We start from the raw sequence: 15300 nt of genomic DNA on the forward strand, positions 1-15300 counted from the left end.
AAAAGTAACATTAAAGGTTCTGCTGAGGACTCATAAGGAAATGAGGAAACATGTTATTTGAAACTGGAAGAAAGCAATCCTTTTACCTATATTGGATATTACTTTCACAGCTCCAGAATTTTAGAGAAACTTTATCAAAGAATGGCTTATGTCCAGGGCCTCACAGGTACCTAAGTTAGATTACTTAGGAAATACAATAGTACTTTTGAGCTTGGATATTTAGATGACATTTCAGAGTCGATGCTATAAAGAAGTGAGGCTTTTGGGTTGTTGGGAAGAGACGAATATATTTTACATGTGATTGGATATGAGTCTTTGGGAAATAGAGGGCAGACTGTGGAAAGCTGAGTGGTGATTCCCAAAGATATCAGGTGCTAATTCCTGAAACTTGTCAATGTTATATTATTAGAAAAATTGTCTTTGAGGATGTGATTATATTAAAGATTGTGAGACTGGGAGATTAACCTGGATTATCAAGGTGAGCCCTGAATGAAATAGTTTATTTCTCCTCATAAGAGGGAAAAGAGGAAGATTTGACACATACATGGGTGAAGGCCATGTGGAGACAGAGCAGAGAGATGTTTAAAGATGCTGACTTTGAAGAACAGCATGATGTGGCCACAAAGCAAGGAATGCCGGCAATCAACAGGACCAGAAGTGGAAGGGAATACATTTGCCCCTAGAGATTCCGGGGAGAGCGTAGTTCTTCTACTTTCATTTCAGCCCTGTAAATCTGATTTCAGACTCTGGCCTCTAGAACTATGAGAGAATATGTTTCTATTGTTTTAATCCAACAACTTTCTGCTATTTTTTTTCACAATAACCCTAGAAACCTAAAATGGGTGGGATAATAAACACTTCTCTGAGTATCTCATAGAATTATTTACTGATTCACTCATTTATTTATTCAAAGGCAAAGGTTTTTTTTTTTAACCTCATGGTTTGGTACCTAAAGACAGAAAAATAAATTATTGTGTTAAAACATTATAGAGGGTGCACTGAAGGATTAATGTGGGCTTGGGTCATTCAGAGAAAGAGAAAATAAGTAAAGAGGTCTTTAAGGATAAATAGGAATTTACCAGTTGGTAAATAGTAGAAAAAAAAAAGCACTGGCATATTCATGGAGATCATACATGAAAGAGCAGAAATGGAACAGGCTTGTCTTCCACTCCTCTCACTTTTTTTCATCATTATCTTTGAGTCATACCAAAGGTCATCAGTTCAGAACGTAAATCAAAATAGATTTCAGAAAGAATTTTTTGGAAGTCAGCTCTCCAAGTGTCCCCATTTCCTCCTGCTCTCGAATCCGTCTAAACTCTTATGCCCAACACCTTCCTCGTTTGCTCCACTCATGACAGTTGAATCATTACAGAACCTGAGAGTTCAGAGTTCTTTTCCTTCTGCCTCAAATTCTGGGCTCCTATTAAAACCAAAGAGTAGGGACATGTAACCACTCACACTCCATTCCATCTAACCTCCCCCAGTTCTGTGGCTACTTTCCATCACCCATCACTGCCTCCCTAACTGGGGACCCTGGACTCTGACTCTTTCGGTACTTGGCTCAGCATCTGCTTTTCTCCCATGGCATGGGCAACAGTAGCTCTGAAGTCAGAGATTTTGGCTTTGAAATCTCATTGTACTTTTACCCCCTCCTCCCTGAATTCTTAATTTCTTTAAAGTTGGGCTCACAGTGTGGTAATGGCCAACATTTAGTGAGCACTTGTTATGTTCTGGCCATGAAGCAAAAACTTTACATGCTTTCTTAACAAAAACTCTACAAAAGAAATTTTTAAAAAATCTTTATACTATAGGTGAGAAAGCTAAGGTGCAAACAGCGTAGTGTCCTTTCCAGGATCCCCTAGTTGGTAAGAGGTGCAGCCAGGATTGTAATCCAGGCCTTCATGCTCCAGAGACTTTGCTGTCACCGATTCATGTAAACAAGGTCATGATTAAGTTGAGCCTCCACTCCAGATGGCTGCCCCTAAACTTTCCAGGGGACATTTAATGTTTGCTGTGTTTTATTCAGTGTTTCCAAATAGCAGGAATATGTGTCAGATATTAGCTACACATATTTGCAGAAATGTGAGGCTCAGTATCTGATGCAGCTCCTGTGAGAAAGTGAACGGCAAACATGGGGCTAGGTGTAGCATCAGCATTGAAAGCAATGTTTGTGGAGAATGTTTAATAATATGAGTAAAGCATATGGGAAACTGATAAAAGCAGAATATAGAGCTGCTTGTAGACTGTGAGCATAACTTTCAGAAAAGTGTGCTTATGATTGTCAAGACTTGTTAATAAGTATATATTATACCATTTATTTATTTAAAAAATTTTACTGATTTATTTTTGAGACAGAGTCTTGCTCTGTTGCCCAGGCTGGAATGCAGTGGCATGATCTCAACTCACTGAAACCTCTACCTCCCAGGTTCAAGTCATTCTCCTGCCTCAGCCTCCTGAGTAGCTGGGATTACAGGTGCCTGCCTCCATGCCCGGCTAATTTTTGTACTTTTAGTAGAGATGGGGTTTTACCATGTTGGCCAGGCTGGTCTCAAACTTCTGACCTCAGGTGATCCTCCTGCCTCAGCCTCCTAAAGTGCTGGGATTACAGGCAGGAGGCACCACGCCTGGCCTATCCCATTTACTTACTATTCAGATACCTCTACCAAAACTCCTGAAAGGTAGTAACTCAGCTGCTATGTCCTTTGCTTCCCATGGCATGAAGCAGGTGACTGTGTCTGTTGATGTTGGCCAGGAAATACCTACTGACCGAATCAATGAGTGACAGCTGGAAAGAGCAAAACTTTGAAATGGTTATGACACCATCCTGAAGAGACTCAGTTCAGTTTTGAATGCAACATTGTGAAAATGAAATTGATATTTTTTGCTGCTGTATGTTTCCTGATTTGATGTTTAGGCAAAACCAAGGCAGAGGAGGGAACAATTGATCTCTTTGGTAGCATCTTAAAGCAGTTATTCCTATGGGTAGATCAGTCCAGGGGCTTGATTTCTGGGTTTTGATAAAGGTGCATTTGATGCTGATGTAACTTTACATTTCTTGTTTACTTTTAATCCTCTACAAAGACTGTATCTTCCAGGCACAAACCTTTAAAACTTAAATATTTGCTTGCTTTTCTAGTCTGATGGAAGGCACAAAAATATCACATTTAGTTTTAGCTGAGGACCTCTGGGTCATCACTTCCTACCTGGAACGAGAGGCAGAGGTGATTCTGAGAAAGGGAGGTTTTCTTACCTCAGTGCCTTGCACAGTGCCAGCATGCCGTTAAGCCTCAAAATGTCTCTTCTGTATTTGCTGAGTGCTTAACTATGGCTAAGCACAATCACAGCTACTCCTTAACTTACTAGGTGTTATTATTATTAACTTTATATTACATACAGGTGAACTAAGCCCCAGAGATGTTAAGTAAGTTTCCCAAGGTTACAAAGAATGTGTCAGTGTCAGGATCATCATTTCAAATTTCTAACTTCAGTTTTGCTAACATCTGACTATCATTTCCTTAGTATAATACTTTCTAGGTGCTTGGCACGGAGCGAAGTGATTTTAGCCATTATCCTTCTTCATTCTTATCATACCCTGATATGGAGCACATGTTACCATCCATGTGATCTCTCCAACCTCTTCTCAGGTGACTGTCTCACCATAGGGCAGCTCCTAAAATACACTATGATCTTTCCCACCCCAGAGCCTTTGTGCTTGCCCTTCCTCCCACCCTGAATGTTCCTCCCTTGTGCTTCACACAGCCAGAGTCTCACCATCCTAAGTCTTGTCTATGACAAGAGGCCTTCCCAGATCACCCTATTTAAGAAGTTATTTCCTTTAGTGTCTCTCATAACACTGTCTTTATTCTCAGCACTCGCTGCTGTCTGTGATTATTTTATTGAATTGTCTGTCTATCATCTGTATTTCCCATAGAATAAAAGGGCAAATGATTTCTGTCTCTTTCCTCTGAGATGTCTAAAACAAAGCTCTGCACACATAGGTCCTCAATGAAAATGTTTTAAACACAATAAAGCCATTTAGGAAAAAGCTGCAGCTGATAAACTGATTGGGGGAAAAGCTGAAAGTTTTTCCTTGAAGAACTACCACAAGATAAGGATGCCCAATCTCATTGTTAGTATTCAACATAGTATTGGAAGCACTAGCTAGAGCAACTGGGCAAAAGTAGAAATAAGGGACATCCAAATTAGAAAGGAAGAAGTCAAATTGTCCTGGTTTGCAGATGACATAATACTGTATATTGAAAAAACCCAAATGCTCTACCAAGAAAACAACCTGTTAGAACCAATAAACAAATTCAGTAAAGTTGCACAATACAAGTCAAAATATAAAACCTGTAGCATTTATGTACATGAAGAATGAAGAAGTTGAAAATAAAACTAAGAAAGGACTCCCATTTAAAATAGCAACACAAAATACCTAAGTATAAATTTAACCAAGGAGGTAAAAAATATGTACACTGAGAACTATAAAACATTGATAGAAGAAATTAAAGAGGACACACATAAAAATGGAAAGGCATCCCATGTTCATGAACTGGAATAATTAATATTGTTAAAATGAGCATACTGCACAAAGTAATCTACAGAGTCAATACAATTCTTATCTTTGAGGATAAGTGACAATCTTCACAAAAATTTTAAAAAATTCAAAAATTTAGAGAGAACTGCAGAAGACCCCAAATAGTCAATACAATGCTGAAGAAAAGAACAAAACTGGAGGCATCACACTATCAGACTTCAAAATGTATACAAAGCTATAATAACCAAAACAACCTAGTCCTGGCATAAAAATAGATGTAGAACAATGTAAGAGAATAGAGAACACAGAAATTAATTTACATATCAATTGTCAGCTGATTTTTGACAAAGGTGCCAAGAACAGTGATTGGGAAAGTACAGTCTCTTCAGTAAATAGTGCTGGGAAACTGGATATCCAGAAGTAGTTGAATGAAAATAGACCCCTGTTTCTTACCCCTATTTCTCATGCAGAAACCAACTCAAAATGGATTAATGACATATATGTAAGACCCTGAAACCATACAACTACTAGAATAAAATATGTTGGAAATGTTTCAGGACATTGGTCCGAGAAAAAAAATTTATGAATAAGACCTCAAAAGAAATGGTAACCAAAGGAAAAATGAACAAATGAGATTATATCAAACTAAGAATTTCTGCGTATCAAAGAAATTCATCAACAAAGTGAAAAGACGGCCAGGAGAAAATATTTGCAAACTTAATCAGACAGCAGATTAATATCTGTAGCATACAAGAAACTCAAACATCTCAACTCAGAAGAAATCTGATTAAAAATGAGCAAATGATCTGAACAGATATTTCTCAAAAGAGGACATATGATCAACAGGTATATGAAAATATGCTCAACATCACTAATCATCAAGGAAATGTAAATCAAAACCACAATGACATATCATATCCCATGTAGGATGGTTGTTATAAAAAAGGCAAAACAACAACAACAACAAAACAATACTGGGAAGGATGCCAAAAAAAGGGAAACTCATATACATTGTTGGTGGGAATGTGCAGTAGTATGACCACTATGGAGAATAACTTGGAGGTTCCTCAAAAACTTACAAACAGAACTCACATAGGACCCAGCAATTTCCCTACTGAGTATTTGTCAAAAGGAAAGAAAAGGAAAGACACTGTTAGTTCATGGTATGATGTGTCAATAGAGGTTAGCAAAACATTACCATGGGATACTCCTCATCCAATGCCTTATGAAATGCAACCTTATAGAAGGAAAGCTTCTGGGTGACCATATATTTGATACTGTGTAACATTATAGTGAAATTAGGGGGCATATTAAGATTAGCTGACTATAAGCTTCAAATCACTGAAAAAAAGAAAACAAAGATTGTCTGATTTCTCTTAACTGTGCTAGATAAAGTGGGGAGAGAAAAACTTGAGATCATCATTCAGAGATCCAGTTCAAATGACACATAAATGACCTGAAAGTTTCTGCATTTGTCATGAAAGAAACCTTTATATTCTGTAACTGCAGACTGAGATATCTGAAAACTGAATCCAGACTCTAGGGCTACCAGTGTCTGAATTAAAATGCAAATTAAATTCTAAACCTTGCAGGGTGTCTTCTATTAAAATGAGAGCATTGATTAAAAGTAATGGGAGCTTGAAATTTGGAATGAGGACATTTGGGAAGATTCAAATGAAGCAGAAGATATCAAACCTCTAAATTCTGTTGAATCTTTTTTATCAATCGCTGAGTCTGTCTGTTCCAGTTATGCATTTCAGATCCAGAGAAATAACTTCAGGAACAACTGCAGTTTGGTGGCAATACCTTGTAAGACTGGCATAAGGTTCTCTAGTAGGCTGTATATACTATCAATTAATGTCCAATATCTTGTACTGTTTCTTCCATAGCCAAGATTTATGTGTTCAGGAATCCAGGAATGGAAATAGGAATGGAACAACTCACCGTTGCTGCTACTGATCCAATAGCAAAATTATTTTTTCTGTTCTACAAAATTGTCCTTTGTGTGCCTAGAGGTCTCAGTTATGAAGAGAGGAATGTTTCCACCCAGAGACACACCAATTATACTCTTGAAGTTAAGATTGCTCCCTAACCACTTTGGGCGTCTCATGTCTCTGAATCAAAGAGAGCCATGATACTAACTGGGGTGATTGACACTATCTATGTAAAACTGGTAGGTCTTTTACCAATGAACTTAAGGAATAGTATGCCTGGAATACGGGAGATACCACAGGGCATATATTAGTAGTATAGTGCCCTGTGATTAAAGTAAATAGAAAAGTATATCAATCCAATTGAGGCAGGACTACTAATGACCTAGATTCTGCAACACTGAAGGTTTGGGTCACTGTAGGAGGCAAAAAAGTATGACTGATTGAGGTGCTTGCTGAAGGCAAAGAGCATAGGAAATGTGTTGTGGAGTAAAATACTTATAAATGAGAGCTGTGACCATGTGATCATTGATACAAACAAGGACTATAATTGTTATGATCCTTTATTAATTATTTTGTTAGGAATATATTTGTGTTTGTATTTATTTTTTCTTCTCTCTTTTATCCCATTCACAATTTTTATTTTTTATTGTTTCTATATTTTTTCTTCAGTTTTTAAGTTCAAAGGTACATGTGTAGAATGTGCGGGTTTGTTAGGTAAACATGTGCCATGGTGGTTTGCTGCACAATCATCCCATCGCCTAGGTATTAAGTCCAGCATCCATTAACTATTCTTCCTAATGCTCTCCTTCCACCCATCACCTCCCCGCCCCACCAACAGGACCCAGTGTGTGTTGTTCCCCACAATGTCTATGTGTTCTCATCATTCAGCTCCAACTTATAAGTGAGAACATGCAGGTTTTTGTTTTTCTATTCTTGAATTAGGTTGCTGAGATTAATAGATTCTAATCCCATTTATGTCCCTGCAAAGGATATGAGCTCATTCCTTTTTATGGCTACATAGTATTCCATGATGTATATATACCACTGTCTCAGGATCCTTGGGGTGTAACTTTTCCAGCTGGAAATCTTTATGGCCAGTGGCACTTTGGCCCGAGTTTTGCTTGGGCCTACTGGGCTTGTTCTGCACACTCAGTCTGGCAAGCTGTGCTCAGCTCGCGCTACCACCCTGACTCCATCCCTGCCAGGGAAAAGCCAGGTGCAGAATGGTGAGGGGTGTGTGAGTGAGTATGGGGGTCTGGAAACTACACAGCTCCTGGGTATGATGGTTGTGGCAAGGTGAGCAGCTCCAGGCACCAGTACAGGTGCTGGCTCCATGCGAGGCTGTGACTGGACCAGGCATACCACAGGCAGCTTCTACTGCAGGCACTGGGGAATATGGTGGTGCCTGGAAGCTTGGGGATTCCAGGAATCATCGAGTCCCTAAAAGGGTGTCACAGCCCTGGCTCAGAGAGGCCCTAAATCTGGGCTCCCCAAAGGGCTGCAGCTCTTCTATCTTCATCATCTTCAATGTGGCAAATGGGGGTCATGTTTCAGCCATGTTTGTGTTACACCTCTTTCAGTCTCACCATCTGGTAGGTCCCAAGCTCTTGTTCCATCTCTAGGAATCATGAGGTCTGCTTACAGCTGGAGAGTGAGCAAGGCAGAGAGGAGCTTCACTGAGCAACAGAATAGCTCTCAGGAAAGACTCAAAGTGGGAAGCTCCTTTCTTCAGGCGGGTTGTCCCAATGACTGTCCAGATCTCAGTGGAAAGGAGACCTGCAGTGAATAGTTCTTCTCTGCAGGCAGGCCATCCTGACTAGTGATGACTAGACATCCTGACTAGACACTGACTAGTGTCCAGCTCTCAGCAGAGAGGAGACCCTAGTCGATAGCTCCTTTACACAGGCAGGTCATCCCGATGAGTTGAGGAGACCCAAAGTGGATATCTCCTTCCCACAGCTATTAGTCCCAATATTTGTTTGAGTCTGAGTGACTCCAAGGTTTTTATGGGCTCAGAAGAGAGTGCATGCCAATTGGTCAATGGGTAGCCATGGGTGGGCCCAAAAAATGCACCATAAATTCTCACCCTGGACCATGAACTCTACCTGGAATTGGCAGCCTGACCCCTGGCTTGAAGGTAGGGTTTTACCAGGACCCACCCATTTCTGTCTAAGAGTCTATTTGCCTCCGGCTGTCATCAACATGCTGTCCATGGAGCCCAGGTTGTTTGTGCCAAAGGGTGCATGCAGGCCTGTGCTGAGTCACCCTTTCCCACCCTTCAGCCTCCCTCCCATACTAATTGGCACCCAAAGTCCAGAGAGGGCCAAGGAAGCAGGGGGCTGGCATGTCAATGCCACCCTCAGCGCTTGTGCACCTGGCTAGGTTGCAACAGTGCCCATGCTTGACCACAACTTTGCTCTGCACCAGAGTGGGCACTGGAAGCAGGGAGAGGTCAGACAGTGGAAGTAGGTACTTCCACACCTGTGGGGGTAGGAGTGTTCTGGGCCCATGAGAGCACAGTGATCCTCAGGTCTGGAGTCATGGTTGGGTGGCTGCAGTTGCATCTGGGAGCATGGAGCTCCTGCCCCACCAACTTGGCAAAGGGTGGGTCTTTCACCTGTTTCTGACTCCCACCAGACCTGCAGAGCTTACAACCCCAGCCATGCCTCCCATGCTGCAGCTGGTGTTTTTGCAGTGGCCAATCCAAATGAGCCACTGTTGACATCACCACATTTACTTTATTCAGTCTATCATGGATTGACATTTAGGTTGGTTCCATGTCTTTGCTATTGTAAAATAGAACTGCAATGAATATGCATATGCATGTATCTGTATAGTTGATTTATATTCCTTTGAGTATATACTCAGTAATGGGAATCCTGAGTCAATGGCATTTTTGCCTCTAGGTCTTTGAGGAATTTCCACACTCTCTTTCACAATGGTTGAACTAATTTATACTCTCACCAATAGTGTAAAACCATTCTTTTTTTCTCTGCAACCTTGCCAGCATCTGCTGTTTTTCTTCTTCTTTTTTTTTACACTTTTTAATTAATAGCCATTCTATTTAGTTTCTAGTGAAGAATGTCAATGGTAGTTTAATGGGAACAGCATTGAATCTATAAATTACTTTGGAAAGTGTGGTCATATTTATGATTTTGATTCTTTCTATCAATGAACATGCAATGTTTTTCCATTTGTGTCCTTTCTGATATCTTTGAGCAGTGGTTTGTATTTCTCCTTGAAGAAATTCTTCACTTCTCTTGTTAGCTGTATTCCTAGATATTTTATTCTTTTCATAGTAATTGCGAATGTGAGTTCATTCATGATTTGGTTCTTTGCTTGCCTTTCGTTGGTGTATAGGAATGCTAGCAATTTTTTTTTTTTTTTCTTTTCTTTTTTCTTTTTTTTATTGCATTTTAGGTTTTGGGGTACATGTGATGAACATGCAAGATTGTTGCATAGGTACACACATGGCAGTGTGCTTTGCTGCCTTCCATCCCCTCACCTGTATCTGTCATTTCTCCCCTACTATCTCTTCCCACCTCCCCACCCCCCGCCCCTCCCCCATTTCCCCCCAACAGACCCCAGTGTGTAGTGCTCCCCTCCCTGTGTCCATGTGTTCTCATTGTTCAACACCCGCCTATGAGCGAGAATATACGGTGTTTGATTTTCTGCTCTTGCGTCAGTTTGCTGAGAATGATGGTTTCCAGGTTCATCCATGTCCCTATAAAGGACGTGAACTCATCGTTTTTGATGGCTGCATAATATTCCATGGTGTATATGTACCACATTTTCCCTATCCAGTCTATCATCGTTGGGCATTTGGGTTGGTTCCAGGTCTTTGCTATTGTAAACAGTGCTGCAATGAACATTCGTGTGCACGTGTCCTTGTAGTAGAATGATTTATAATCCTTTGGATATATACCCAGTAATGGGATTGCTGGGTCAAATGGGATTTCTATTTTTAAGTCCTTGAGGAATCGCCACACTGTCTTCCACAATGGTTGAATTAATTTACATTCCCACCAACAGTGTAAAAGTGTTCCTATTTCTCCACATCCTCTCCAGCATCTGTTGTTTCCCGATTTTTTAATGATCGCCATTCTAACTGGTGTGAGATGGTATCTCAATGTGGTTTTGATTTGCATTTCTCTGATGACCAGTGATGATGAGCATTTTTTCATATGTTTGTTGGCCTCCTGTATGTCTTCTTTTGTAAAGTATCTGTTCATATCCTTTGCCCATTTTTGAATGGGCTTGTTTGTTTTTTTCTTGTAGATCTGCTTTAGTTCTTTGTAAATTCTGGATATCAGCCCCTTGTCAGATGGGTAGACTGCAAAAATTTTTTCCCATTCTGTTGGTTGCCGATTCACTCTACTGACTGTTTCTTTTGCCGTGCAGAAGCTGTGGAGTTTGATTAGGTCCCATTTGTCTATTTTGGCTTTTGTTGCCATTGCTTTTGGCGTTTTGGTCATGAAGTCCTTGCCTACACCTATGTCCTGAATGGTTTTGCCTAGATTTTCTTCTAAGGTTTTTATGGTATTAGGTCTGATGTTTAAGTCTTTAATCCATCTGGAGTTAATTTTGGTGTAAGGTGTCAGGAAGGGGTCCTGTTTCTGCTTTCTGCACATGGCTAGCCAGTTTTCCCAACACCATTTATTAAACAGGGAGTCCTTTCCCCATTGCTTGTTTTTGTCAGGTTTGTCGAAGATCAGATGGTTGTGGGTATGTTGTATTTCCTCTGAGGCCTCTGTTCTGTTCCATTGGTCTATATCTCTGTTTTGGTACCAGTACCATGCTGTTTTGATTACTGTAGCCTTGTAGTATAGTTTGAAGTCCGGTAGTGTGATGCCTCCCACTTTGTTCTTTTTGCTTAGAATTGACTTGGCTATGCGGGCTCTCTTTTGGTTCCATATGAAGTTTAAGGTGTTTTTTTCCAGTTCTGTGAAGAAGGTCATTGGTAGCTTGATGGGAATAGCGTTGAATCTGTAAATTACTTTGGGCAGTATGGCCATTTTCACGATGTTGATTCTTCCTAACCATGAACATGGAATGTTTCTCCATCTGTTTGTATCCTCTCTTATTTCGTTGAGCAATGGCTTGTAGTTCTCCTTGAAGAGGTCCTTTACGTTCCTTGTTAGTTGTATTCCTAGGTACTTTATTCTCTTTGTAGCAATTGTGAATGGCAGTTCGTTCTTGATTTGGCTCTCTTGAAGTCTATTACTGGTGAATAGGAATGCTTGTGATTTTTGCACGTTGATTTTGTATCCTGAGACTTTGCTGAAGTTGTTTATCAGTTTCAGGAGATTTTGGGCTGAGATGATGGGGTCTTCCAGATATACAATCATGTCATCTGCAAATAGAGACAATTTGATTTCCTCCTTTCCAATTTGGATACCCTTTATTTCTTTTTCTTGCCTGATTGCTCTGGCTAGAACTTCCAGTACTATATTGAATAGGAGTGGTGAGAGAGGGCATCCTTGTCTAGTGCCAGATTTCAAAGGGAATGCTTCCAGTTTTTGCCCATTCAGTATGATATTGGCTGTTGGTTTGTCGTAAATAGCTTTTATTGTTTTGAGATACGTTCCGTCAATACCTAGTTTATTGAGGGTTTTTAGCATAAAGGGTTGTTGAATTTTGTCAAAAGCCTTCTCTGCATCAATCGAGATAATCATGTGGTTTTTGTCTTTGGTTCTGTTTATGTGGTGAATTACGTTTATGGACTTGCGTATGTTGAACCAGCCTTGCATCCCCGGGATGAATCCTACTTGATCATGGTGGATGAGCTTTTTGATATGCTGTTGCAATCGGTTTGCCAGTATTTTATTGAAGATTTTTGCATCTATGTTCATCATGGATATTGGCCTGAAATTTTCTTTTCTTGTTGAGTCTCTGCCGGGTTTTGGTATCAGGATGATGTTTGTCTCGTAAAATGATTTGGGAAGGATTCCCTCTTTTTGGATTGTCTGGAATAGTTTCAGAAGGAATGGTATCAGCTCCTCCTTGTATGTCTGGTAGAATTCAGCTGTGAACCCATCTGGACCTGGGCTTTTTTTGGGTGGTAGGCTCTTTATTGCTGCCTCGACTTCAGACCATGTTATTGGTCTATTCAGGGTTTCGGCTTCTTCCAGGTTTAGGCTTGGGAGGTTGCAGGTGTCCAGGAATTTATCCATTTCTCCCAGGTTTACTAGTTTATGTGCATAGAGTTGTTTGTAATAATCTCTGATGATGGTTTGGATTTCTGTGGAATCTGTGGTGATATCCCCTTTATCGTTTTTTATTGCATCAATTTGGTTATTCTCTCTTTTCTTTTTTATTAATCTGGCTAGTGGTCTGTCTATTTTGTTGATCTTTTCAAAAAACCAGCTCCTGGATTTATTGATTTTTTGAAGAGTTTTTTGTGTCTCTATTTCCTTCAGTTCTGCTCTGATCTTAGTTATTTCCTGTCTTCTGCTAGGTTTTGAGTTTTTTTTTGATCTTGCTCCTCTAGCTCTTTCAATTTTGATGATAGGGTGTCAATTTTAGATCTCTCCTTTCTTCTCATGTGGGCACTCATTGCTATATATTTTCCTCTAGAGACTGCTTTAAATGTGTCCCAGAGATTCTGGTATGTTGTGTCTTCGTTCTCATTGGTTTCGAAGAACATCTTTATTTCTGCCTTCATTTCATTGTTTATCCAGTCGACATTCAAGAGCAAGTTGTTCAGTTTCCATGAAGCTGTGCGGTTCTGAGTTAGTTTCTGCATTCTGAGTTCTAACTCGATTGCACTGTGGTCTGAGAGACTGTTTGTTATGATTTCTGTTCTTTTGCATTTGCTGAGGAGTGATTTATTGCCAATTATATGGTCAATTTTAGAGTAGGTGTGATGTGGTGCTGAGAAGAATGTATATTCTGTGGATTTGGGGTGGAGAGTTCTGTAAATGTCTATTAGGTTTGCTCGTTCCAGGTCTGTGTTCAGGTCCTGGATATCCTTGTTGATTTTCTGTCTGGTTGATCTGTCTAATATTGACAATGGGGTGTTAAAGTCTCCCACTATTATTGTGTGGGAGTCTAAGTCTCTTTGTACGTCATTAAGAACTTGCCTTATGTATCTGGGTGCTCCTGTATTGGGTGCATATATATTTAGGATCGTTAGCTCTTCTTGTTGCAGTGATCCTTTTACCATTATGTAATGTCCTTCTTTGTCTCTTTTGATCTTTGTTGCTTTAAAGTCTATTTTATCAGAGATGAGAATTGCAACTCCTGCCTTTTTTTGCTCTCCATTTGCTTGGTAGATCTTCCTCCATCCCTTTATTTTGAGCCTTTGTGTATCCTTGCATGTAAGATGGGTTTCCTGGATACAGCACACTGATGGGTTTTGGCTTTTTATCCAATTTGCCAGTCTGTGTCTTTTGATTGGGGCATTTAGTCCATTGACATTTAGGGATAGTATTGTTATGTGTGAATTTGATGCTGTCATTTTGATGCTACCTGGCTGTTTTGTTGGTTAGTTGATGCAGATTCTTGATTGTGTTGCTGCTTTTTTACCATTTGGTGTGTTTTTGGAGTGGCTGGTACTGGTTGTTCCTTTATATGTGTAGAGCCTCTTTCAGGAGTTCTTGTAGAGCAGGTTTGGTGGTGATGAAATCTCTGAGTGCTTGCTTGTTCACAAAGGATTTTATTTTTCCTTCACTTATGAAGCTGAGTTTGGCTGGATAGGAGATCCTGGGTTGAAAGTTCTTTTCTTTAAGGATGTTGAATATTGGCCCCCAGTCTCTTCTGGCTTGTAGGGTTTCTGCTGAGAGATCTGCTGTGAGTCTAATGGGCTTCCCTTTGTGGGTAACCCGACCTTTCTCTCTGGCTGCCCTTAGCATTTTCTCTTTCATTTCAACCCTGGTGAATCTGACGATTATGTGCCTTGGGGTTGCTCTTCTTGAGGAATATCTCTGTGGTGTTCTCTGTATTTCCTGGATTTGAATATTGGTCTGCCTTGCTAGGTTGGGGAAGTTTTCCTGGATAATATCCTGAAGAGTATTTTCCAGCTTGGATTCATTCTCTTCATCACATTCAGGTACACCTATCAGACGTAGATTAGGTCTTTTCACATAGTCCCACATTTCTTGAAGATTTTGTTCATTCCTTTTTGCGCTTTTTTCTCTGTTCTTGCCTTCTCTTTTTATTTCATTGAGTTGGTCTTCGACCTCTGATATCCTTTCTTCTGCTTGGTCAATTCGGCTGTTGAAGCTTGTGCATGCTTCACGAAGTTCTCGTGTTGCGTTTTTCAGCTCCATCAATTCACTTATTCTCCTCTCTATGCTGTCCATTCTCGTCAGCAGTTCGTCCAATCTTTTTTCAAGGTTCCTATTTTCTTTGCGATGGGTTAGAACATGTTCTTTTAGCTCATTGTAGTTTCTTACTACCCATCTTCTGAAGTCTGATTCTGTCATTTCATCACCCTCCTTCTCCATCCGGTCTGGTTCCCTTGCTGGTGAGGAGTTGTGATCACTTTTAGGAGGAGAGGTGTTCTGGTTTCGGGAGTTTTCATCCTTTTTACGCTGGTTTCTACCCATTTTTGTGGGTTTATTCACCTGTTGTCTGTCTCTGTCCCAGGGAGTTGGAGCTTTATGAGTTTCCGTTGCACTACTGCCTTTTTTGATTTTTTTTTTTTTCAGGTCGGACCCGCCCAGCTAGCAGCACGCCTAGCTGGGGCTTTGCTGAGCTGCTGTGGGCTCCACCCAGCTGCCCTGAGCTCTTCCCTGTAGTCCTTTTTATATGGGCGTAGTTAGAACTGTCTGGGCAATGGTGGCCCCGCCTCTGTTATGGCGGACTCTCTCTGTTATGGCAGGTTGC

At 40.4% G+C, this 15300-nt stretch overlaps 1 protein-coding gene across 1 annotated transcript in view; it reads left to right on the forward strand.

Annotated features, from left to right (window-relative positions):
- Nucleotides 1-15300, forward strand: part of CYP4X1 (cytochrome P450 family 4 subfamily X member 1) — a 125887-nt gene that overhangs the window by 47222 nt on the left and 63365 nt on the right. The window lies entirely within an intron of this gene.

Source organism: Saimiri boliviensis, chromosome 11 (genome assembly GCF_048565385.1).
Source record: "Saimiri boliviensis isolate mSaiBol1 chromosome 11, mSaiBol1.pri, whole genome shotgun sequence".
Taxonomy (NCBI): Eukaryota; Metazoa; Chordata; class Mammalia; order Primates; family Cebidae; genus Saimiri; species Saimiri boliviensis.